The 24,915-nt window shown below is 49.6% G+C and overlaps 1 protein-coding gene across 5 annotated transcripts in view; it reads right to left on the reverse strand.

Annotated features, from left to right (window-relative positions):
* Window positions 1–15,494, reverse strand: part of SLC29A1 (solute carrier family 29 member 1 (Augustine blood group)) — a 444,508-nt gene extending 429,014 nt beyond the window's left edge. For 2 of the 5 annotated variants that reach the window (XM_086925868.1, XM_086925864.1), the window contains exons 1-2: window positions 15,038–15,300; window positions 14,889–15,000 (exon numbers count right to left, since the gene is read on the reverse strand). The gene's annotated coding sequence lies outside the window, so the exon portion shown is untranslated. Of the gene's footprint in view, window positions 1–14,849 lie in introns of all 5 variants that reach the window. The other 3 variants (XM_086925865.1, XM_086925861.1, XM_086925862.1) reach the window with 3 other exon arrangements.
* Between the last annotated feature and the right edge of the window lie 9,421 nt (window positions 15,495–24,915).

The raw sequence follows: 24,915 nt of genomic DNA on the forward strand, positions 1-24,915 counted from the left end.
CCAGTCCAAAGATCTGGGCCCAAATCCATCGTTTTTTTGCACTCCACACCACCTGGGTTAGACAATGGCGATATGCAAATCAGCTCTGACCCTGTGCCCCATGGGAACAGTCCAGTCCGAACTACAAAAGCCATGTCCTTCCCAGTCCTCGGATGCTTGATTCCGTTCTGGGAAGGACATGGCTTTTGTAGTTCGGACTGGACTGTTCCCATGGGGCACAGGGTCAGAGCTGATTTGCATATCGCCATTGTCTAACCCAGGGTGGTGTGGAGTGCAAAAAAACGATGGATTTGGGCCCAGATCTTTGGACTTGGGTGAATGTGTGACATTGATCCACATTCGGTCCATCACCTGTTTTGTTTGCAATTGCCGCCATAAGTGCGCTGGGGATGCCCAGACGTGGGCCCCAGGCACTCCACACCACTGGAGTCAAGCTAGCCGGGCTGATGAGAGGTGTTACCTCGAAATCGGTCCGGTCCTCAGATGCTTGATTCCGTTCTGGGAAGGACATGGCTTTTGTAGTTCGGACTGGACTGTTCCCATGGGGCACAGGGTCAGAGCTGATTTGCATATCGCCATTGTCTAACCCAGGGTGGTGTGGAGTGCAAAAAAACGATGGATTTGGGCCCAGATCTTTGGACTGGGGTGAATGTGTGACATTGATCCACATTCGGTCCATCACCTGTTTTGTTTGCAAGTGACTAGGTCACAGGCCAGAAGATGCCCCACTGAACAGGTGCTGGCTCCTGGAACAATGGACCAGACACCTTCCAAGAAGAAGAGCAGTAGGGTTAAGGCATTGCCTTCCCCCTTGCCCCAGGGTGTGGATCAAGTCTCAGAGGAGGCTGACCTCAAAGAGCTGAGGGAAACTGAGCCTAAAGAACTTGAACCTGATCAAATTGAGTTTCTGGGTTCAGGGGGACCCTCCAGAGAAGACCTGGGGAAGGCACAGTTAGACTGCCCTTCCCTTGAACCCCTCAGACAGCAGGCTGCTGCTGAGGCTGCAGGGAACGCCACAGGTGCCCACAGGGTATACTGGGATGATGGACTCCTGTACTCAGAGGCAAGAGACCCCAAGCCTGGTGCAACCAGGAGGCTGGTCATCCCCTTGTCTCAGAGAGGTTTCCTTCTTACCTTGGCCCATGAGATTCCCCTTGCAGGACACTTAGGCCATAATAAGACTTGGGACAGACTTGTCTCACACTTTCACTGGCCTCACATGAATGAAGATACCAAGGAGTTTTGTCGCTCCTGTGTCACTTGCCAAGCCAGTGGTAAGTCAGGTGGCACAACAAAGGCCCCCCTTATACCAATGCCTGTGGTGGGGGTGCCCTTTGAAAGAGTGGGGATTGACATTGTTGGTCCAATGGAACCCCAGACAGCATCAGGGCACAAGTTTATACTGGTGGTGGTGGACCATGCCACCAGGTATCCTGAAGCTATTCCCCTTAGGACCACTACAGCACCTGTTGTGGCAAGAGCCCTAGTTGGAGTGTTCTCCAGAGTAGGCTTCCCTAAGGAGGTTGTCTCTGACAGAGGTGCAAACTTCATGTCAGGATATCTGACTGCAATGTGGAAGGAATGTGGTGTCAACTACAAGTTCACCACACCCTATCACCCACAGTGCAATGGGCTTGTTGAGAGATTCAACAGGACCCTCAAAGGGATGATTCATGGACTACCTGAAAAGCTCAGGCGTAGATGGGATGTCCTGATACCCTGCCTTTTGTTTGCTTACAGAGAGGTTCCACAGAAGGGGGTTGGCTACAGCCCTTTTGAACTTTTGTATGGACATCCTGGAAGAGGACCCCTGTGTTTGGTGAAGGAAGGATGGGAGAAACCTCTCAAAAAGCCTGCAACCAACATAGTGGACTATGTACTTGGTCTCCGCTCCAGGATGGCTGAGTATATGGAAAAGGCTTCTAAAAACCTTGAGGCAAGCCAAGAACTCCAAAAAGCTTGGCATGACCAAAAGGCTGTCCTGACTGTGTACAAGCCTGGACAGAAGGTGTGGGTGTTGGAGCCAGTGGCCCCAGCAGCACTCAAAGACAAATGGTCTGAGCCCCACACAATCATTGAGCAAAAGGGAGAGGTCACCTACCTGGTGGACCTTGGAACTCCCAGGAGCCCCCTCAGGGTGCTCCATGTGAATAGGCTCAAGGCATATGTCGACAGGAAGGACATGAGCTTGCTCATGGCGACAGATGAGGGACAGGAGGAGGAGAGTGACCCTCTCCCAGACCTGCTCACTCAGAACCCTGATGATGGTTCAGTAGATGGTGTTGTCTTTTGTGGCAGCCTCTCTGAGCATCAGCAAAAGGATTGCAAACAAGTTCTTCAATCCTTTAGACATATGTTCTCTCTGACACCCAGTCAGACCAATTGGTGTACCCATGAGGTTGACACTGGTGACAGTCTGCCAGTTAAGAGTAAAATCTACAGGCAGCCTGATCATGTCAGAGAGTGCATTAAGGCAGAAGTGCAGAAAATGTTGGAGCTGGGAGTCATTGAGCCCTCAGATAGCCCTTGGGCTAGTCCAGTAGTTCTAGTGCCAAAGCCTCACACCCAGGGTGGTAAGAAAGAGATGAGGTTTTGCGTAGACTACAGAGGCCTCAATGCAGTCACTAAGACTGATGCCCACCCAATACCAAGGGCAGATGAACTTATAGATAGATTGGCTTCTGCAAACTACTTAAGCACATTTGACCTGACAGCTGGGTATTGGCAAATCAGGTTAGCTGAGGATGCCAAGCCCAAGACAGCATTTTCTACCCCTGGTGGGCATTATCAGTTTGTGGTAATGCCCTTTGGTTTGAAAAATGCACCTGCCACCTTCCAAAGGCTGGTGAATCAAGTTCTCACTGGGCTGGATGGCTTCTGTGCAGCATATCTTGATGATATAGCTGTCTTTAGTTCCACCTGGGAGGATCACCTGGTCCACCTGAGGAAAGTGTTAGAGGCACTGCAAGCAGCAGGCCTCACTATCAAGGCCACCAAGTGCCATATAGGGCAGACACAGGTTGTATACCTGGGCCACCTGGTAGGTGGAGGCCAGGTTCAGCCACTGGAGAGCAAAATACAGTCAATCAGGGACTGGGCTCCTCCAACCACCCAGACTCAGGTTCGAGCTTTCTTGGGCCTGACTGGTTACTACAGGAAATTTGTCAGAAATTATGGATCAATTGTCACTCCACTTAATGAACTGACAAGTAAAAAGATGCCAAAGAAAGTTCAGTGGACAGCAGGCTGTCAAAAAGCATTCGATGACCTAAAGCAGGCCATGTGCACAGCACCTTTCCTAAAGAGTCCAGACTACTCCAAACCATTCATTGGCCAAACAGATGCTTCTGAGTTGGGTGTGGGAGCTGTTCTATCTCAGCTGAATTTTGATGGTCATGACCAGCCCATTGCTTTTATAAGCAGAAGGCTGACCCCCAGAGAGAAAAATTGGTCAGCTATTGAGAGGGAGGCCTTTGCTGTGGTTTGGGCCCTGAAGAAACTGAGGCCATACTTGTTTGGCACTCATTTCAAGATTCAGACCGACCATAAGCCCCTCTTGTGGCTAAATCAGATGAAGGGTGAAAACCCCAACCTGGCACTGATCATGGCAATGCAGATGGGCTCTCCAGGTATTTCCACTTAGAGCAAGAAGACTCACCTGGTCAAGGTTAGTTTATTGTCCCAAAGTTTGGGGGGGTCTTGTAGGAGAGTAGGGTCTGCAATCCTATGATCACCCCAGATTTTTGCTTTTTGCTTCACTGGTTTACAACTTCCCTGGCTGTGGGCCTGCTAATCAGACCCACAGCCTAGCTGTTCTCTCACTAAATTGACACGTGTACCTTAGGTGCATTTACCAATTGGTACTGGGCCACCTTATCAGACCCTGTAACTCAGGGCATAGGTGTACCCAGGGCCTACCAGGGGCTGCAGCATGTATTATGCCACTCCTGGCTGGCCATCTAAATCTGACACAACTGGCTGCACGACAGCTGGGGCAAAGTGGTGTAGTCACCCTTTGCTGTAGATATAGTATACCTATATCTAACCCTAAAATGGACACATGCATTCCTCTCAGTCACTCCTATGGCAGGCCTTGACAATCCTGAAGGCAGAGTTCTTGGAATCATGTGAGATGGTGCTCTGGCATGAGCTGAGCCCGTTTGCAGCTTGCGGAACCAAGTCCTAATAGCTGTTCCATGATAACGCGTACCATATACTCTTAAGTGCATTATAATCCTCGCGGTTATATGCCAATTCTGGTATCGCTTTATCAAAACATGTCGAGTAAGGTGTCATACGAATTGGAATACTAACCCCTCACCAATTCTGGCGACGGGGTTAGCATTCCACCCTTCTAGAGGGACACGACATGTATGTAACTCTTCCTAAGATTTCTCCCTTGTGACTAAGGAGTAGTCACCCTGCATCTGCGGGCACCAACTAAGAACACTGCGGTTTGCTGCACGTCCTTCCTCCGGAACCAGACCGACCAGCACGACGAGACCTGGCTTCCCTGGCACCTCTGACCTCTACCTACATCATCAGCTCAGCTGAGATCCGTGGGTGTGACGAGACCTCGAGGGACTGGCCATCTTCAGAACTGCACTACGCTTATATAGCACGACTGCCGAGCGATCCTCGAGTGAGTGCTTTGGGGTTTGAGAAGCCCTAACCCTGAGCACCTCCAGCACCGAAGTACAGCCCCCCAGCATCCACGAGATCTGCGTGGGGCCCTTCTGCTCTTTGCTGCTCACCTGCTGGCTTGTGGCCCTCTTGACGACGCACCACGACGACAACACCGCTGGTCTGGTTGCTCCAGACTGGCCCTTGCTCCCCTCCAACAGAGGAGCACCCCGGACCCTCCTGGTCCACTCCAGACGCCATCTTGAGTCCACCGCGTGGGCTTGCATTTGCCAAGAGTTGTTGCCCCAATCCTGGGTCCAGCGACGTCGACAGCAGATACCTTTGTGGGACAGCTCGCACCTCCATCCTGGTCGCCGACAACGCCTCCTGGTCCGAGAGACTGCAGAGCCCAGCGTCGCCCACTCACCTGGTCGAGGTGACTCCATCCGGTGCCATCCTGGTGCCCACCTAATCACTGGCTAGTGATTCAGAACTTGGTCCCCTCTGCTTACAGGTATCCATCTTCACCGATCCAGGCTTGGATCCCATCGAACTTCATCACTGGTCGCCTGCCAGCAAATTCTTCTTTCAGGCTCCATAGACTGCAACGAGGATTCCCGACGTCTTTTCAGACCTATGCAGCCGCAGCCCCTGGGCTAGGTAACTTGAGCATTTCGGTGCTCCAGCATAGCTTAACTATCCAAAGGTCCAGATCATTTTTCGTTTCAGCTCTACCTAGTCGGATTCGTCCGATAACACTAACTTTACGAAATCTAGCATCCATAGACTTTGTCCCGCATCCCGCGTGAGAGTGCACACTCTGCACCCGATCCCCCTAGGCCTCCTGCTAGTAACCTGAAGGTTCAGTAGTACAGCCCTAGCGATCCCAAAGCCTTTGAGACTAGTTACTTACCTGCTAGTATTTCGCATTCCACTTTTAGAGTATATGGTTTTTCGTGCCCCTCGGGCATTTGTGTAAATTGTGCAACTTAAAGTATTTTCGTAAGAGCTTTGTATTGTGCTTAGCACCCTGTCCTCATAAAGAGTCCAGGGTTGTTGTGTTCTAAATAAATATCCTTTTATTTTCATAACAACTTGTGTGGTGTCCTTTCTCTTGGTGTTCAAGGGGTATATGTGATGGTATAACAGCTGGCTTAACATGCCCTCTAGAGTCTAGCCTAAAGACTGCTCTTGTCCACGCTACTAGGATAGCTGGTCTACGGTTGACTTACAACCAATCATCAATAAGGGTTGTTTGGACTGATGGAGAAGTGTGGCTCAGGGGTTAGAGATCGATTTACAAAAGGGGGTGGTGATGAACAGAGTGTCTGAATTGAGCAGACCACTCTTACCCAGTCCAAAGATCAGGGCTTGATCCATCACCGTTATTTATCTCACTGCCCCATCCCAGCTCAGAACCTGGCTATATGCAAATCAGTCTGTCCCTGGCCCAGTGCATCATGGGAACAGGGCAGACTAAACTACCAAGCCAATTCTTTACCAGAAAGGAGACAAGCTACCGGGGACCGGTTTCTGGCATTTCAGCCTCTTCGGCCCGGCTTGCTTGAATCCTGATGGAGCAGTGAGAAAGGGACTCATGTCTGAGTATACCCTGCCACACCTATAGTGGCCAAAATCGATTTACAAAAGGGGGTGGTGATGAACAGAGTGTCTGAATTGAGCAGACCACTCTTACCCAGTCCAAAGATCAGGGCTTGATCCATCACCGTTATTTATCTCACTGCCCCATCCCAGCTCAGAACCTGGCTATATGCAAATCAGTCTGTCCCTGGCCCAGTGCATCATGGGAACAGGGCAGACTAAACTACCAAGCCAATTCTTTACCAGAAAGGAGACAAGCTACCGGGGACCGGTTTCTGGCATTTCAGCCTCTTCGGCCCGGCTTGCTTGAATCCTGATGGAGCAGTGAGAAAGGGACTCATGTCTGAGTATACCCTGCCACACCTATAGTGGCCAAAATCGATTTACAAAAGGGGGTGGTGATGAACAGAGTGTCTGAATTGAGCAGACCACTCTTACCCAGTCCAAAGATCAGGGCTTGATCCATCACCGTTATTTATCTCACTGCCCCATCCCAGCTCAGAACCTGGCTATATGCAAATCAGTCTGTCCCTGGCCCAGTGCATCATGGGAACAGGGCAGACTAAACTACCAAGCCAATTCTTTACCAGAAAGGAGACAAGCTACCGGGGACCGGTTTCTGGCATTTCAGCCTCTTCGGCCCGGCTTGCTTGAATCCTGATGGAGCAGTGAGAAAGGGACTCATGTCTGAGTATACCCTGCCACACCTATAGTGGCCAAAATCGATTTACAAAAGGGGGTGGTGATGAACAGAGTGTCTGAATTGAGCAGACCACTCTTACCCAGTCCAAAGATCAGGGCTTGATCCATCACCGTTATTTATCTCACTGCCCCATCCCAGCTCAGAACCTGGCTATATGCAAATCAGTCTGTCCCTGGCCCAGTGCATCATGGGAACAGGGCAGACTAAACTACCAAGCCAATTCTTTACCAGAAAGGAGACAAGCTACCGGGGACCGGTTTCTGGCATTTCAGCCTCTTCGGCCCGGCTTGCTTGAATCCTGATGGAGCAGTGAGAAAGGGACTCATGTCTGAGTATACCCTGCCACACCTATAGTGGCCAAAATCGATTTACAAAAGGGGGTGGTGATGAACAGAGTGTCTGAATTGAGCAGACCACTCTTACCCAGTCCAAAGATCAGGGCTTGATCCATCACCGTTATTTATCTCACTGCCCCATCCCAGCTCAGAACCTGGCTATATGCAAATCAGTCTGTCCCTGGCCCAGTGCATCATGGGAACAGGGCAGACTAAACTACCAAGCCAATTCTTTACCAGAAAGGAGACAAGCTACCGGGGACCGGTTTCTGGCATTTCAGCCTCTTCGGCCCGGCTTGCTTGAATCCTGATGGAGCAGTGAGAAAGGGACTCATGTCTGAGTATACCCTGCCACACCTATAGTGGCCAAAATCGATTTACAAAAGGGGGTGGTGATGAACAGAGTGTCTGAATTGAGCAGACCACTCTTACCCAGTCCAAAGATCAGGGCTTGATCCATCACCGTTATTTATCTCACTGCCCCATCCCAGCTCAGAACCTGGCTATATGCAAATCAGTCTGTCCCTGGCCCAGTGCATCATGGGAACAGGGCAGACTAAACTACCAAGCCAATTCTTTACCAGAAAGGAGACAAGCTACCGGGGACCGGTTTCTGGCATTTCAGCCTCTTCGGCCCGGCTTGCTTGAATCCTGATGGAGCAGTGAGAAAGGGACTCATGTCTGAGTATACCCTGCCACACCTATAGTGGCCAAAATCGATTTACAAAAGGGGGTGGTGATGAACAGAGTGTCTGAATTGAGCAGACCACTCTTACCCAGTCCAAAGATCAGGGCTTGATCCATCACCGTTATTTATCTCACTGCCCCATCCCAGCTCAGAACCTGGCTATATGCAAATCAGTCTGTCCCTGGCCCAGTGCATCATGGGAACAGGGCAGACTAAACTACCAAGCCAATTCTTTACCAGAAAGGAGACAAGCTACCGGGGACCGGTTTCTGGCATTTCAGCCTCTTCGGCCCGGCTTGCTTGAATCCTGATGGAGCAGTGAGAAAGGGACTCATGTCTGAGTATACCCTGCCACACCTATAGTGGCCAAAATCGATTTACAAAAGGGGGTGGTGATGAACAGAGTGTCTGAATTGAGCAGACCACTCTTACCCAGTCCAAAGATCAGGGCTTGATCCATCACCGTTATTTATCTCACTGCCCCATCCCAGCTCAGAACCTGGCTATATGCAAATCAGTCTGTCCCTGGCCCAGTGCATCATGGGAACAGGGCAGACTAAACTACCAAGCCAATTCTTTACCAGAAAGGAGACAAGCTACCGGGGACCGGTTTCTGGCATTTCAGCCTCTTCGGCCCGGCTTGCTTGAATCCTGATGGAGCAGTGAGAAAGGGACTCATGTCTGAGTATACCCTGCCACACCTATAGTGGCCAAAATCGATTTACAAAAGGGGGTGGTGATGAACAGAGTGTCTGAATTGAGCAGACCACTCTTACCCAGTCCAAAGATCAGGGCTTGATCCATCACCGTTATTTATCTCACTGCCCCATCCCAGCTCAGAACCTGGCTATATGCAAATCAGTCTGTCCCTGGCCCAGTGCATCATGGGAACAGGGCAGACTAAACTACCAAGCCAATTCTTTACCAGAAAGGAGACAAGCTACCGGGGACCGGTTTCTGGGACAGGAACAGACTAATTTGCATACAGCCAGGTTCTGAAACTGGGATGGTGCAGTGAGCTAAAAAACGGTGTTGGATCTAGCCCTGATCTCTTGACTGGGTGAGAGTATTCTGTTTAATTCAGAGACTCTGTCCCTCACCACCCCTTGTTGTAAATATTTTTGTCCACCCTAAGCGTGGAAGGGTATACTCAGATGTGAGTCCCTTGCTCATTGCACCATCAGGATTCAAGCAAGCCGGGCCGAAGAGGCTGAAATGCCAGAAACCGGTCCCCGGTAGCTTGTTTCCTTCCCAGTGTAAGAATTGGCTTGTGTAGTTTGGTTTGCCCTGTTCCCATCATGCACTGGGACAGGAACAGACTAATTTGCATACAGCCAGGTTCTGAAACTGGGATGGTGCAGTGAGCTAAAAAACGGTGTTGGATCTAGCCCTGATCTCTTGACTGGGTGAGAGTATTCTGTTTAATTCAGAGACTCTGTCCCTCACCACCCCTTGTTGTAAATATTTTTGTCCACCCTAAGCGTGGAAGGGTATACTCAGATGTGAGTCCCTTGCTCATTGCACCATCAGGATTCAAGCAAGCCGGGCCGAAGAGGCTGAAATGCCAGAAACCGGTCCCCGGTAGCTTGTTTCCTTCCCAGTGTAAGAATTGGCTTGTGTAGTTTGGTTTGCCCTGTTCCCATCATGCACTGGGACAGGAACAGACTAATTTGCATACAGCCAGGTTCTGAAACTGGGATGGTGCAGTGAGCTAAAAAACGGTGTTGGATCTAGCCCTGATCTCTTGACTGGGTGAGAGTATTCTGTTTAATTCAGAGACTCTGTCCCTCACCACCCCTTGTTGTAAATATTTTTGTCCACCCTAAGCGTGGAAGGGTATACTCAGATGTGAGTCCCTTGCTCATTGCACCATCAGGATTCAAGCAAGCCGGGCCGAAGAGGCTGAAATGCCAGAAACCGGTCCCCGGTAGCTTGTTTCCTTCCCAGTGTAAGAATTGGCTTGTGTAGTTTGGTTTGCCCTGTTCCCATCATGCACTGGGACAGGAACAGACTAATTTGCATACAGCCAGGTTCTGAAACTGGGATGGTGCAGTGAGCTAAAAAACGGTGTTGGATCTAGCCCTGATCTCTTGACTGGGTGAGAGTATTCTGTTTAATTCAGAGACTCTGTCCCTCACCACCCCTTGTTGTAAATATTTTTGTCCACCCTAAGCGTGGAAGGGTATACTCAGATGTGAGTCCCTTGCTCATTGCACCATCAGGATTCAAGCAAGCCGGGCCGAAGAGGCTGAAATGCCAGAAACCGGTCCCCGGTAGCTTGTCTCCTTCCCAGTGTAAGAATTGGCTTGTGTAGTTTGGTTTGCCCTGTTCCCATCATGCACTGGGACAGGAACAGACTAATTTGCATATAGCCAGGTTCTGAAACTGGGATGGTGCAGTGAGCTAAAAAACGGTGTTGGATCTAGCCCTGATCTCTTGACTGGGTGAGAGTATTCTGTTTAATTCAGAGACTCTGTCCCTCACCACCCCTTGTTGTAAATATTTTTGTCCACCCTAAGCGTGGAAGGGTATACTCAGATGTGAGTCCCTTGCTCATTGCACCATCAGGATTCAAGCAAGCCGGGCCGAAGAGGCTGAAATGCCAGAAACCGGTCCCCGGTAGCTTGTTTCCTTCCCAGTGTAAGAATTGGCTTGTGTAGTTTGGTTTGCCCTGTTCCCATCATGCACTGGGACAGGAACAGACTAATTTGCATACAGCCAGGTTCTGAAACTGGGATGGTGCAGTGAGCTAAAAAACGGTGTTGGATCTAGCCCTGATCTCTTGACTGGGTGAGAGTATTCTGTTTAATTCAGAGACTCTGTCCCTCACCACCCCTTGTTGTAAATATTTTTGTCCACCCTAAGCGTGGAAGGGTATACTCAGATGTGAGTCCCTTGCTCATTGCACCATCAGGATTCAAGCAAGCCGGGCCGAAGAGGCTGAAATGCCAGAAACCGGTCCCCGGTAGCTTGTTTCCTTCCCAGTGTAAGAATTGGCTTGTGTAGTTTGGTTTGCCCTGTTCCCATCATGCACTGGGACAGGAACAGACTAATTTGCATACAGCCAGGTTCTGAAACTGGGATGGTGCAGTGAGCTAAAAAACGGTGTTGGATCTAGCCCTGATCTCTTGACTGGGTGAGAGTATTCTGTTTAATTCAGAGACTCTGTCCCTCACCACCCCTTGTTGTAAATATTTTTGTCCACCCTATGCGTGGAAGGGTATACTCAGATGTGAGTCCCTTGCTCATTGCACCATCAGGATTCAAGCAAGCCAGGCCGAAGAGGCTGAAATGCCAGAAACCGGTCCCCGGTAGCTTGTTTCCTTCCCAGTGTAAGAATTGGCTTGTGTAGTTTGGTTTGCCCTGTTCCCATCATGCACTGGGACAGGAACAGACTAATTTGCATACAGCCAGGTTCTGAAACTGGGATGGTGCAGTGAGCTAAAAAACGGTGTTGGATCTAGCCCTGATCTCTTGACTGGGTGAGAGTATTCTGTTTAATTCAGAGACTCTGTCCCTCACCACCCCTTGTTGTAAATATTTTTGTCCACCCTAAGCGTGGAAGGGTATACTCAGATGTGAGTCCCTTGCTCATTGCACCATCAGGATTCAAGCAAGCCGGGCCGAAGAGGCTGAAATGCCAGAAACCGGTCCCCGGTAGCTTGTTTCCTTCCCAGTGTAAGAATTGGCTTGTGTAGTTTGGTTTGCCCTGTTCCCATCATGCACTGGGACAGGAACAGACTAATTTGCATACAGCCAGGTTCTGAAACTGGGATGGTGCAGTGAGCTAAAAAACGGTGTTGGATCTAGCCCTGATCTCTTGACTGGGTGAGAGTATTCTGTTTAATTCAGAGACTCTGTCCCTCACCAACCCTTGTTGTAAATATTTTTGTCCACCCTAAGCGTGGAAGGGTATACTCAGATGTGAGTCCCTTGCTCATTGCACCATCAGGATTCAAGCAAGCCGGGCCGAAGAGGCTGAAATGCCAGAAACCGGTCCCCGGTAGCTTGTTTCCTTCCCAGTGTAAGAATTGGCTTGTGTAGTTTGGTTTGCCCTGTTCCCATCATGCACTGGGACAGGAACAGACTAATTTGCATACAGCCAGGTTCTGAAACTGGGATGGTGCAGTGAGCTAAAAAACGGTGTTGGATCTAGCCCTGATCTCTTGACTGGGTGAGAGTATTCTGTTTAATTCAGAGACTCTGTCCCTCACCACCCCTTGTTGTAAATATCAGGGGTTAGAGATGGCAGACCCGGAAGCTGAGATCGGCCCTGGACCAGGGTTCAATTCCCCGCCTCGACGGGGGTTGGGCTCAATAATTCCACGGACTCGATAATTCTCGCTCCGGTGCCTTCTCGACTCACGGGTTCACACTCTGCGACTCTGGGCAATAGCTTGCTTAATCTCCACAACGGCCCCTCGCGGCGGGATGCCTGGCTTTCACCTTGTGGATACCCTGCCGGGGTTATCTCACAGGGGAATACCAGGACGGGTTCCCTAAGCAAGCGCCGGGAAACCCTTTGTGGGTAGCTGTGCGCTATATAAGCTCAAATACATTTACATTTATTGATACAAAGTGCTCACTAGAATAGGGAACATTATATATCAGGCCAACTTCTCACACCGCCCTCAACCTCAGACAGTGGATCGAATACTGCGCCAACACTCTCGCCCCGTTTAAGAAACCCTCCAACAGACACACCAAAAAGAAGGCCAGCTGGTTCACCGCAGACCTCCAGGCTTCCAAGCAAACCTGCCGAAAACTAGAGAAGAAATGGTACCGCGAACAGACATCGGACAGCCACGCAGTCCACAAGAAAGCCATCCGTAGACACCATCACCTCATCAGATCTGCCAAAATGGCCTCCTTCAAAGACCGCCTAGACAACAACACGCACAACAGCAAAGCGCTCTTCAACATCGTCAAGGAACTCTTCAACCTCAGCTCCAACACCAACGACATTCCACCATCGCTAGACCTGTGCAACTCCCTTGCCACCTTCTTCCATCGCAAGATAGCAGACATGCACAGTGGCTTCAACAACCTGACCGCCCCAACTGCCACCGAGACCTCTGACCTCAAGGCCACCACCCACATCGATCCCTTGCTCACCTGGACCAACATAAACAACAACAACACCATCAAAATCATGAACACCATCCACTCCGGCTATCCATCAGACCCATGCCCGCACCACATCTTCAATAAAGCCAGCGCCACCATCGCGCCCCATCTCCGCAAGGCCATCAATGTCTCCTTCGATACCGCGACCCTCCCGGAAAACTGGAAGCATGCCGAGATCAACGCCCTACTCAAAACACCCAAGGCTGATACGAAGGACCTCAAGAACTTCCGATCCATCTCCCTGCTCCCGTTCCTGGCGAAGGTCATCGAGAAGACCGTCAACAGACAACTGAACTGACACCTCGAGGAGAACAGCATCCTGTACACGTCCCAGTCTGGGTCCCGCACCAACCTAAGTACCAAAACTGCCCTCATCGCCGCCACCGATGACATCAGGGCCCTGCTGGACAACGGCGAAACCGCAGACCTCATCCTCCTGGACCTATCAGCCGCCTTCGACACTGTCTGCCACCGCACCCTACGCACATGCCTCCATGATGCTGGGATCGGTGACAAGGCTCTGAAATGGACCACCTCCTTCCTCTCCGGCAGAACCCAGAGCGTCCGCCTCCCCCTTTCCGATCCGAAGCCACCAAGATCATCTACGGCGTACCCCAAGGATCATCCCTCAGCCCGACATTGTTCAACATCTACATGGCACCGCTCGCTCACGTCGCCCGACTGCACAACCTCAACATCATCTCCTACGCAGACGACACCCAGCTGATCCTCTCCCTCAAAAAGGACCCTCTCACCACCAAAATCAACCTCCTCGAAGGAATGAAAGCCGTCGCCGAGTGGATGAAGAACAGCCGCCTGAAGCTGAACTCGGACAAGATTGAGGTCCTCATCTTCGGCTCCCTCCCCTCGGCCTGGGACAACTCCTGGCGGCCAATCGCACTGAGAGCAGCACCGACACCCACTGACCAAGCAGTGCACGCAACCTGGGGTTCATCCTCGACTCAACACTCTCCATGACCAAGCTAGTCAACGCTGTCTCGTCCTCATGTTTCAACATCCTCTGCATGCTCCGCAAGATCTACAGGTGGATCCTCACCGAAACCAGAAGAACGGTCACCCAGGCCCTCGTCAGCAGCAGGCTGGACTACGGAAACGCCCTCTACACACGAGCCTCGGCCAAACTCCTGAAACGACTACAACGCATACAGAACGCCTCCGCACGCCTGATCCTCGACATCCCTCGCCACAGCCACATCACACCCCACCTGAGAGACCTGCACTGGCGCCCCATCAACAAGAGGATAACCGTCAAGCTCCTCACCCACGCACACAAGGCACTCCACAACGCCGGACCAACCTACCGCAACAGACGACTCACCTTCTAAACCCCGAACCACCAGCTCGGCTCTGTCGATCGCGCCCTCGCTACCGTCCCGTGCTTCCGAAGAGTGACCTCCAGCGGCAGATCGTTCTCCCACCTCGCCGCCAAAACCTGGAACACCCTCCCCATCCCCCTACGGCAGACCCAGGACCTACTCACCTTCAGAAGACTCCTCAAGACCTGGCTATTCGAGCAGTAGCGACCCCCCCCCCCCCTCCTCCAGCGCCTTGAGACCCTCACAGGTAAGTAGTGCGCTTTACAAATGCCATGATTGATTGATTGATCGATTAGAAGACAAATAAAAAATCCAGTCGCCCCTTGCCTTTTGGCCCAGCCTTCCCGAGGTCTGGCCAGCCCAAGCCTGCCGCAGTGGCCGAAAGAGTGACCACACATGACAACGCACACCTCCTTGTGGAGTGACACAGACACAAACACACGTCTGGGCTGCAACATTGCAAAGCACCTTACCAGCAGCTGGCGCTGACCCCGGGGTCACACGGCTCTTCGGGCGGTGGGTGTCGGGCACTGTCCTCCCGCACTGCCAGCAGGTGCCAAGGGGGCCACTGTCCACAAGGCGCCACTGGGGCTCCTCCTGGCACTGGGGCAACCCCTGCCACTGGGGCCCCTCCTGACACAGTCCGCACGGTGCCACTGGGGCCACCCCTGCCTCTGTCCACAAGGTGCCTCTTGGCACCTCCTGCTCAGGCGGACCGATGCCACCTGGGGGCCACAGGGCCACACCCTCCGCAAGGTGCCACTGGGGCCCGTCCAGCCCAGTCTGACCGGTGCCACCCGGGCACTCTCTGTCCACACTCAGCAGATGCCAATGCAGCACTTCCAGTCCAGGCTGCCCGGCAGATGCAAAGGCCCACGCTGTCCTGGCTGTCCCGTGGCACACACTGTGCCGCTCTGGCCAAACTCCAGCGCCGGCTCTGCTGACCTGGCAGAACCTTATCAGCACCCAAAGCTGCAATCACTGCGGCTGGGAGCACAGTACAGCCCCCTCCCTCCCCCTGGCGCCCTGCACAGCTCCTCCCGGGGAGTTGGCACCGCCTGCCAGTGGATTCAGAGCACAAATATTGGGAATCCCCGACCTTTGAACCCTCCGAGTCCCGACTTCACCGGTAAACACGCGTGGCGGGGCCAGTGCGGCTCAGCACACTGCTGTCCCCAGGGCGGCCTTTAGCAGGGGCGAGACGGGCCCCGGCCCAGGGCGCCAGTACTCTGAGGGGCGCATGGCCGGTGCGCATCAAGGTACTGAGGACAGCAGCGCCCTGCCGCCTTGCCCCAGCCGTGTCCGTGTCCCACCCTGAGGACTCGTATCTGTCAGATTAAGTGGTGTTAATCCAGTCCGTGCCCCCTTCTTGCCTTCACCCTCTGCCCCCTGCTGACACAGATCAACAAGGCCATCACCTGTGCCAGGCAGCCCAGCTATCGGTGATCTGGGTGAGCTGGCCCGGAGACCTCTGTGTTCGAAGGGGCCAGGCCCTGCTCGTCCAGGGACTGACAGTGAACTTAAATGCCCCCCCCCTCGCCCCCCAGCATATTTTACAGGTACTTGGGTGTTACTGGTCGATAGTCTCATCCAGAACGTGAGCGCCTTCAAGACAGCACAACGGGAGATGGTTTGGTGATTTTTGGGATATAAAAACGTATTTTCCACAACTTCTAGTTGTTTTACATCCTCGAGACCCCATAGTTCTGCCCCGTACAGAGCAGCACCCAGGCCTTTGGCCCTGTGTATTTCTATTATGGGTGAAATAGGGCGAAAAGCTGAGCATTTAGCTCTTTTCACAATTACACAATCCACTTGCTGGAGTGTCAAAACACTTTCCATGATTTGGGGGGACCATGCCAGGTTATCGCCAATTCTGATGTCTAGATAATCCAAGGCCTTAACCTGTTCTAAAAGTTGGCCTTCCAGCAGCCCTTTCCCCTCGGCCAATCGATAGGGATTGAAAACCATATACTTGGTTTTCTTGCTAATGATCTTCAGGCTCCGGGATTTACCTGCTTTCGCAAATTTGGTTAAAACGTTCTGGGTGCCCATTGGAGTTTTGGATATAAGTAAAGTATCATCAGACCAGAGCTTGGTGCGATCGATGGAGTCAAAAGCGGGTTTAAGGTCGACAAACTCTACATAGAGGTGGTGGCCTTTCTTAAGTTTGACCTCTTTCCAGATGAGCATTAGGAAACAAAACACTTGGTCAAGGGTGCTTGTAGCATCACTAAATCCCGCCTGCAAGAGCGAAATTATGTTATTAACCTCTGTCCAATTTTGAAGGGGTGTTAAAATGAGTTTGCTAAAAATCTTGTGAGACACATCTGTGAGGCTGATGGCCTATGGTAGCAGGGTCCCCTTTGTCCCCTTTTTAAAAAATTGGGATTATTAATTGGGATTATTTCGGACACCCATATACATTTCCGGAATGTCACCTCCCCGTGTAATGGCATTAAAAACTAAGTGAAGCATAGGGCCCCATATTTTGGGTTTGGATTTGTATAGGTCTCCAGGGTGTCTATCTAACCCGGGGGCTTTGCCGGTTTGAAGTTGCATTCTTAACTTCCATAAGGGAAAAGCTCGCTTCCTCGACTCAGTCAGACACATCATTACAGTCCCTAGGTTCCTCCTCTTCGTCACCTCCAGCCTCACAGTCCTCCTCAGAGTATAGTGCCTGGAAATACTCTTCCCAAATGTGGGGCTGTATGTGGAAATTGTTTTCACTAACCTTATGGGTTACCCCTCTCGAAAAGAGATGCCAGAATAACCGGCTATCCTTTTGCCTGGAAGCCTCAGCTAGGTTGCGCCAACTCTCAATCCCCCAGTTACGTTGAGCTCTCCTTTGGATGCTCTAATACAGGGGTCTCCAAACCGGTCCTGGAGGGCCGGATCCATGCCAGATATTTTGGATATCCCCATTGAGATACATGTAGTAATTTTAAAAATCTGGCATGGATCCGGCCCTCCAGGACCGGTTAGGAGACCCCTGCTCTAATAGGACTTCCTTTGATTGTCAATCTTGGGCTTCATCCCCTCCTTTACTGCAACCATAAGTTCTACTCTTGCCTTCCTGCAATCATTGTTATACCAAGAAGCATTATTATGTTTTTGCGAGTAAGACCCTCCCTGGCTCCTAAAATAGGGCAAATGTTATTCGACAGATCTTGATAACAAGCTAAGATAGCGTCAGCATTTATGATGGCATTCAATGTTTTCTCAAAAAATGGCACAACCTCGTTCTAAACTTTAGGGAGCAGCTGACCATCAGCGACTACCTTAGCCCACTTGAGTCTCCTATTGTTGTTAGGTGTTACTACCTGAGCCTTTGTTAGGTTTTGTTTGGGTGTAAGAATCTGGAGCCCAGAACAACTTAGAAGCAAGGAGTTGTGTTCGCTATCATCTTGATTAAGAATGGCCATATCGCTTACCTGTGGCCAAAGATCGAGATCGACCAAGATATAATCTATTCTGCTTCTGGTGTTCCCCCTCTTGAATGTATGATCTGCACTAGGGTCTGAGAGTGTACTCCCATTACATGCTCGCACCCCATGAGCAAGAGTAAATGATAAAACTTGCTGTGCTACACAGGAGCATCTTTTGAGTGTTGGAATCTGAAGCGTTTTGATGCCTCTGGCTCCTTCGTCCTCCAGGACTATTTCCTGCACATAGTCCACAGGTTCATACGTTGTATTAACATCTCTGGCTACAATGGGAGGCAGATCCTTCTCTTACCTGGCTGCTAAAACATGGAACTCACTCCCCACTCACCTTCGCCTTACCCAGAACCACCTAGCTTTCAGAAAGCAACTTAAAACGTGGATATTTGACAAGTAATCCTCCTCCCCCTCCTTAGCGCCTTGAGACCCTCTGGGTATGTAGTGCGCTATATAAATTCTCTGACTTGACTTGACTTGAATGAGGGGGCAATCATTATTATCAGTTTAGAGGAAATTATTTAACATTGACATAGTGTCTGAGGGTTTATGGGGACTTTTAAACCTATTATTTATGTTAAAACCCTAACATGGGTATCCCCTTTAAGCGAAACCAAGTTGATACCCAGAATCTCCTGGGAGTCTATGTCGAGGCGCTTAATTTTACAAGCTACTGTTGTTTTAACCCAAATCATCATTCCTCCCACTGGAGTATTCTTTAATCGACTTTCTTTAAACAAAGCAGCTGCCGGATGACCCGCCCCCTCCAGATCACGTAAACCACTTGACTGGCTATAACCAAAGATTCCAACCGATGGGTGCAAGTCAATTAAAGAATACTACTTGAGGCCCCAACTGCTGGTGGAGTACTGAGAGGTTGTACAATTTAGCCCTTCTCTGAATAAGAAGCACTTGAGACTTGCAGACCCAATAAAGAATCCGAATTTTGGCTGCCTACTCCCCCCTCCTGTCCTGAGGAAGACCCACCTTGACACACTTTACTTTTGCACTACCAAAGGGGTCGAAACGTCGACGCACCACATATGTCTGCACTACGCTCATGATCACAGTTTTACTTACCAATGGATCCTGTAGCATATGTTCTAAAATAATAAGGACAAACAGGAATTCTTCTCCCCTCTCCTGAATGCACGTTTATTTGTCTTGTATATAGTGCACTGTCAACGTCACCAATCACCACATGTCACCTTTTCGCCACAGTCACTTAGTCCCTATTGCAATTGAATTTGTAACTTGCGACAGCCATGAATATTTGATACCTATTTCTGAATATATTATTGAATACTCATTTTGGTGTGTGTTATGCTATTTTTTCTGTTTTTCTCAAATCATTGTATGTGTTATAAGTAAGCCGTTGCCGCTATCGTACTCTAAGCAATTGAAATATACCCCGACAGAACCAATTGTTTTAAAGAAATATAAATCCCATCCGATACAATGGGATTTATATTTCAGCGGACGGGATATCTGTTACCGTTATGACGGAGTAACCGGTTGACAAGATCTAAATTAGGCCCTAAGTTTCGACCTAAAGACAAAATGTTGACCTAAAGTCTAACTTTACATCTAAAGACTACATTTAGAACTCAATTCTAAGTTTAGACCTGAAGTCTAACTTTACACCCAAAGACTAAGATTAAACCAAAGTCTAACTTTACACCTAAAGACTGAGTTTAGACCTGAAGACCTTACATCTAAACTTAGGATTCAGGTCTAGGTTTATCTTTGTGAATTGGGCCCTTAGAGGTTACAAAACAATGTCAAAGGTGAGATTCTGTTTGTTCCCCTCTCACCAGGACACTGAGTGGTAAATCTGTGGCTAAAAGCTGAGCCTCGACTGGTCCACTTGGTCTAGCAGTCCAGTCAACACCAGCTTCTGAGAAGGGTTGTGAAGGGTGAGAAAAGATGCAATTCAACATCATCGCTGCCACCACAACAAAGAACGAATGTCCAGCATGGGTTATTTGTTGCATCACAATCACTGTGCTGTCCACCAATCACTGCACTGATTTGTCCACACCTCTCACATAAATGCAATAAACCAATATTATTGTGTGGACTTTCAGCCCCCAAAATATCATTAAAGCTGTTCAGAGGGATTGGCATCTTTGCAGGTACCCCTGGGGAGCCTTGAGGAGTTGCTTATGTTGGAAATGGCACATGGGCTTGTATTGCTAAAAGGGCGCAATTTCCCTGGTTGTGCCACAGCGCATCTTTAAGCAGGAGCAACAGGTGGAAACAGGGAAATTGCGCCTAATAGGAAGAATGCGCTGCCCTCAGGGCAGCCGCAAACTTGCACTACCCCAGGGCACCACATTCAAGAGACATACGGAGCAACCAACAGCTGTTCTGTTTTTCTCCTTGTGGGTGGCAACCTGCCTGCACTTTTTAGAGGGATTGGGACTCCCCTTGCAGGCGGGTGCGGTGACTGAATGCACCTGCCTGCAGAACGATGTATGGGGGGGGGGTCTATGGGACCCCCATTCATCCCTTGAGAGGGCTGAACCCCTGGGTGCACTGGCAGTGAGCCCCTTCTTTGCGGCGCTCTTTCAGTGCACTTCCTACAAGATGACCTTTACAGGCTGACCTTTACAGACAGATCTCTACAGGCTGACCTACACAGGATCCCCTCTCCGTAGCGGACACGCAGACAGCAAAGCTCAGCACACGTAGAACGAGGCCGGGACTGGAATCTATAGGTCTTGGGAAAGCAAAGAGTTCACACACATATTCACTTCCAAGGCTATGACAGCAGCAACGTCCTCGGCCAGAGGTCATAAAGCACCCAGAGAGTGTGGTCCGGGCTTCTTGCCACTACCACCGGCTGAGAAGACTGCAGTTCAAAGCAAGGACTCCCTCTCTCTGCCGCTTCTGCTCAATGCCCCGTTGGGGGTGATATTTACAACCATACTCCCTCGTAGCGCTAACAGGGGCTAACACAGTACATTTGGGCGCTGAATAGTGTCATGAAAGGCAACAAAATCCGCTTTCGCTCAGCTCCTCCTAACGTGCCACCTTAGATGCCAGGACCGCCCCCCCCCTCCCCCACCCACACTCTGACACCGGCTGGAGCAGGTGGCGCCAAGTCGCATCTGGAATGTAGAGTCCTAAACTCTCCAACAAGTCCATGTTAATGAGTCTTGTAAAGCGCACAAATACCCGCAGGTGTCTTGGCGCTGGTTTAGAGTGACGAAGAAAAACAGGTGTACCTCGGTTAGCCGGTGTTAAAAAGCCAATTTTTGAGCTGTTTCCTAAAATTCAACAGATTTGGGGCATTTTTGATTGCAGATGGTAGGGCATTCCAGGCTGTTGACGTCCCAGAAAAAAAAACTCCTGCTGCCCCAAGTGGCCTGCCTGAATCTGGGAGTAACAATAAGTTTAGCCGAAGCTGATCACAACGTTCTAACTGGGTTATGTCACTTGAAGCCAGTGCTTTAAGTGGGCCGGGTCTCACTGGGTCTGAGCACCGTCAGTTTTTTAGGGGAGCCTCAAAAAGGGTCTCTCTCGGGCTCTGTTGTGTGCCCTGGCACAGGCGGTCATGCAGTGACAGCCGGAACATGGATGTGCGCTGCTCACACTGCTCACTTCTCACTAGTAGAGAAGTTACGGCATGACGTCATGCCAGGTGAGCGTTGTAGGGGAAGGGAAATCCTTTCAAGAGTTATTTTCTCTCTGGATTTCCCTTCTCTTTTTTAAACTCAGGAGCAGCAACATTGTCGTAGAGTCACCAGGGCTTTAAGTGGACGCTTTTTCAAAATTACTGAAGCCACAGTTGCTGCTTATTTAACTTATGCAATTAACAACCATTGACAAAGCCAATAGTCCTAATATTTTGTAGGTATGATGTTTCTTGTATCATATATCTAGATGCAATGACAGACACTGCAAAATGAAAGTCGGTCGGCACACTATGCCAAACACAGATTTTTATCTCATGTGTGTTTAAGCCACGCCCTTAATTACGTTGGCCACGCCCCTTTGAGAGACCCCCCAGTATTTGCATCCCACTTAAAGCCCTGCTTGAAGCTATTCTGCAAATAGGTCGGGCCTGAGCCATGAAGTGCTGTGTAAGCAATGCAGAGAACCTTAAAAGTGCACCTCTGTCTGATTGGGAGCCCATGTACATTCTTGATGGCTAAAGAGACAGAGGGATATTTGGGTAATTTTAATAGCAACCTGGCTGCTGCAATTTGCAAAATCTGCAGCCTGTCGAGAGTGTACTGGGGGGGGGGGGGGGGGGGGGCTGTGAGAAATAGACTGTTCAAGGGGTCTAATTTAAAGGTGACAAGTGATACAATCAGAATTTTTTGCAGATGGGACGGATTAAAAGGGAAGATCTTTATTAACATCTGTAAAGTATAGAACGTGGAAGAGGAAGAAGCATCGACATGACGATTGTAGGTCAATCTGTGGTCAATCAAGACTCCCGGATTCCGAGCTTTGGTGATAGGAGAGGGCAGAGTGCCCATATCTACTCGCCAACATGAAGGCGTCCAAACTTGGGTCTGCGCTCCAAAGAGTGCGACTTCAGTTTTTTCTGCATTCAACTTAAGGCAGTTCCTGCCCATCCAAGTGGAGACAGCTGTTATGCAGTTGTGGAATCTGTTGCTGACTCCTTCATCTTTTTTGACCAGGGATGTGACAATCTGGGTGTCGTCTGCATAAGATGTTAGAGAAAAAACAAAACTCTTGATGAGGTTAGCAAGGGGTGTGATATAAATGTTGAATAAAGTAGGGCTAAGTGAAGAGCCCTGCGGAACTCTACAAGAAAAGCAGAACGACTGAGAGATGTACTCGCCAAGTTTGACGGCTTGTTCTTTTTCAATGAGAAAAGATTTTAAAAAGGGTCCAAGAAGTGCCACTAACATTAATTTCAGATAGACGGTCCGGCAGCAGGCTGTGGTCTATCATATCAAAGGCAGCCAAGAGATCAATAAGTATCAGACTGTACCATGATTTTGATTGAGTGATTGCCTGATCTCTTCAGTTGCCTTGATCCGGGCTGTTTCACAGCTAAATATACCACCGAAACCAAACTGAAAGGCAGCCAGATGATTATTGGACTCAATATGATCCGTAAGTTGATTATTCATAATTTTTTTGACAACCTTAGATAGAAAAGGGAGGCGGGATATAGGATGGTAGCGACTAGGATTTTTTGGGTCCAGGTTTGCTTTTTTGAGGAGCGGAAGAATGGATGCTTTCTTCCGAATGGAAGGAAATTGGTCGACCTAGGACATATTCGAAAAAATGGCCAGAGGTGGAGGAGCAACAGATTCCGCCACTGAGCCAGCTGTTTTTGGTGGGTAAGGATCATAGGGAGAGCCGGATGAAGTTGGTCTCACAAGATTAATAACCTGTTCTAATGGGGGTGGAGTGAAACTGCTAAAACTAGGACAGTTTCTGGATGTCGGAGTGAAGTCCAACAGTATGTCAGGCTCTATGGTATGCCGGGCGGATGTATGTCGTTACAATGCATACTTTTACAACGCATACCTTTACAACGCATTTTTTACACCGCAACATCCATTACAACGCATTCCATTACAACGCATGCCATTACAACGAATTCTTTGAAACTACCTTTACAACGCATTCCACTACAACGCATACTACATTTACAACGCATACAATTACAACGCATACCATTACATTGCATGTATGGTAAGTATTGGATAGTGTAGGGTAAAAATTACTATTCTAACTCCAGGGGGTGCAACAGTAGGGTAAGTATTGGATAGTGTAGGGGTAAAAATTACTATTCTAACTCCAGGCGGTGCAACAGTAGGGTAAGTGTTGGATAGTGTAGGTATGCGTTGTAATGGTATGCATTGTAATGACTGCGTTGTAATGACTTGCGTTGAAGTGGTATGTGTTGTAGTGACATTCGTTGTAATGGTTGCGTTGTAATGGTATGCGTTGTAATGGATGTTGCGTTGTAAAAGTTTTGTTGTAAAGGTAGTGCGTTGTAAAATTTGCGTTGTAAGTGTTGTTTCCCATGCCGGGCCTAGAGATATATGCGCCTGAATTAGAAGAGGGCCTATTAGGAGAGACATTATATGTCACATTGGAGAAAATCGCATTGTGGTCTGACCAGGCGAGTGGACGGCTATTGACAAAATTAAGGGCTGCTTTGTTTGTAAATTTTCCATCCAATGTGTGTCCTGTGGAATGAGTAGGGCCATTCACCAGTTGAGATAGACCAAAGCTGGACAGAGAATAAAAAAGATTTGCTGTCTCCATGTCATTAGGGGCTTCTAAGTAGAAATTAAAATCCCCTAATACAGAGAAGTTAGCAGAGAGAACATATTGTAGTGAGGAGGTCCACGCAGGTAGGATCTAAATAAGTATGATTTATTCAAGTAGGTAACAAGTAGTATAGTTCTAGACAACAGGTAGTTAAGTTGTGAAGGAGAGTCCCACCAGGAGCAGCCTGTCTGCTGCTCGCCCGTGCTCCACTGTCCCTTCACCTCTCTATGTCTTAATATTCCGCGGCTCATCAGACTCCAACATTCTATTGAGCACAGAGCACAGGCACCGGCATTGCAGGAGGAGTAAAATACATTACATTACAAATGCAGGATACTACAGATATTCTTCCAGAAGACTAGAAATGTCCTGTGTGAACAGAGGCCTTGGGCCAGGTGGACAAAATAAAAGTGTTCCTGAGAAGGAGGAGGTGTTGGTTAGGATGGTTTTGAAATGAGCGCATCACAGTGTGTGCATGGAAGGGCCTTGCATTGGATTTTTCGGTCAGATCTGTGCACTGTAGCCAGTCCCCTCGCCGTTTAAGTAATCTATCATGCCTGAAGATGGAGTATGAGTTAAGTATATCTAGTCTCGTGCCATATCCTGGACAGGTGTAAGAAGAATGAGATCAGGCTGTCAAGCAGTTGAACCCTACACAGTAGACCTGAAGAGAGAGGTCCTGGGTGATGGACGCTAGCCAGATGTTCCCACATCTGTACCAGGCTGAGTGGTGCTTCTGCACTTTTTAAACATAAACTTGCAACTACAAGTAGGGCACGGGGTCCACCCT

This window comes from Lissotriton vulgaris, chromosome 6 (assembly GCF_964263255.1).
Source record: "Lissotriton vulgaris chromosome 6, aLisVul1.2, whole genome shotgun sequence".
Lineage (NCBI taxonomy): Eukaryota > Metazoa > Chordata > Amphibia > Caudata > Salamandridae > Lissotriton > Lissotriton vulgaris.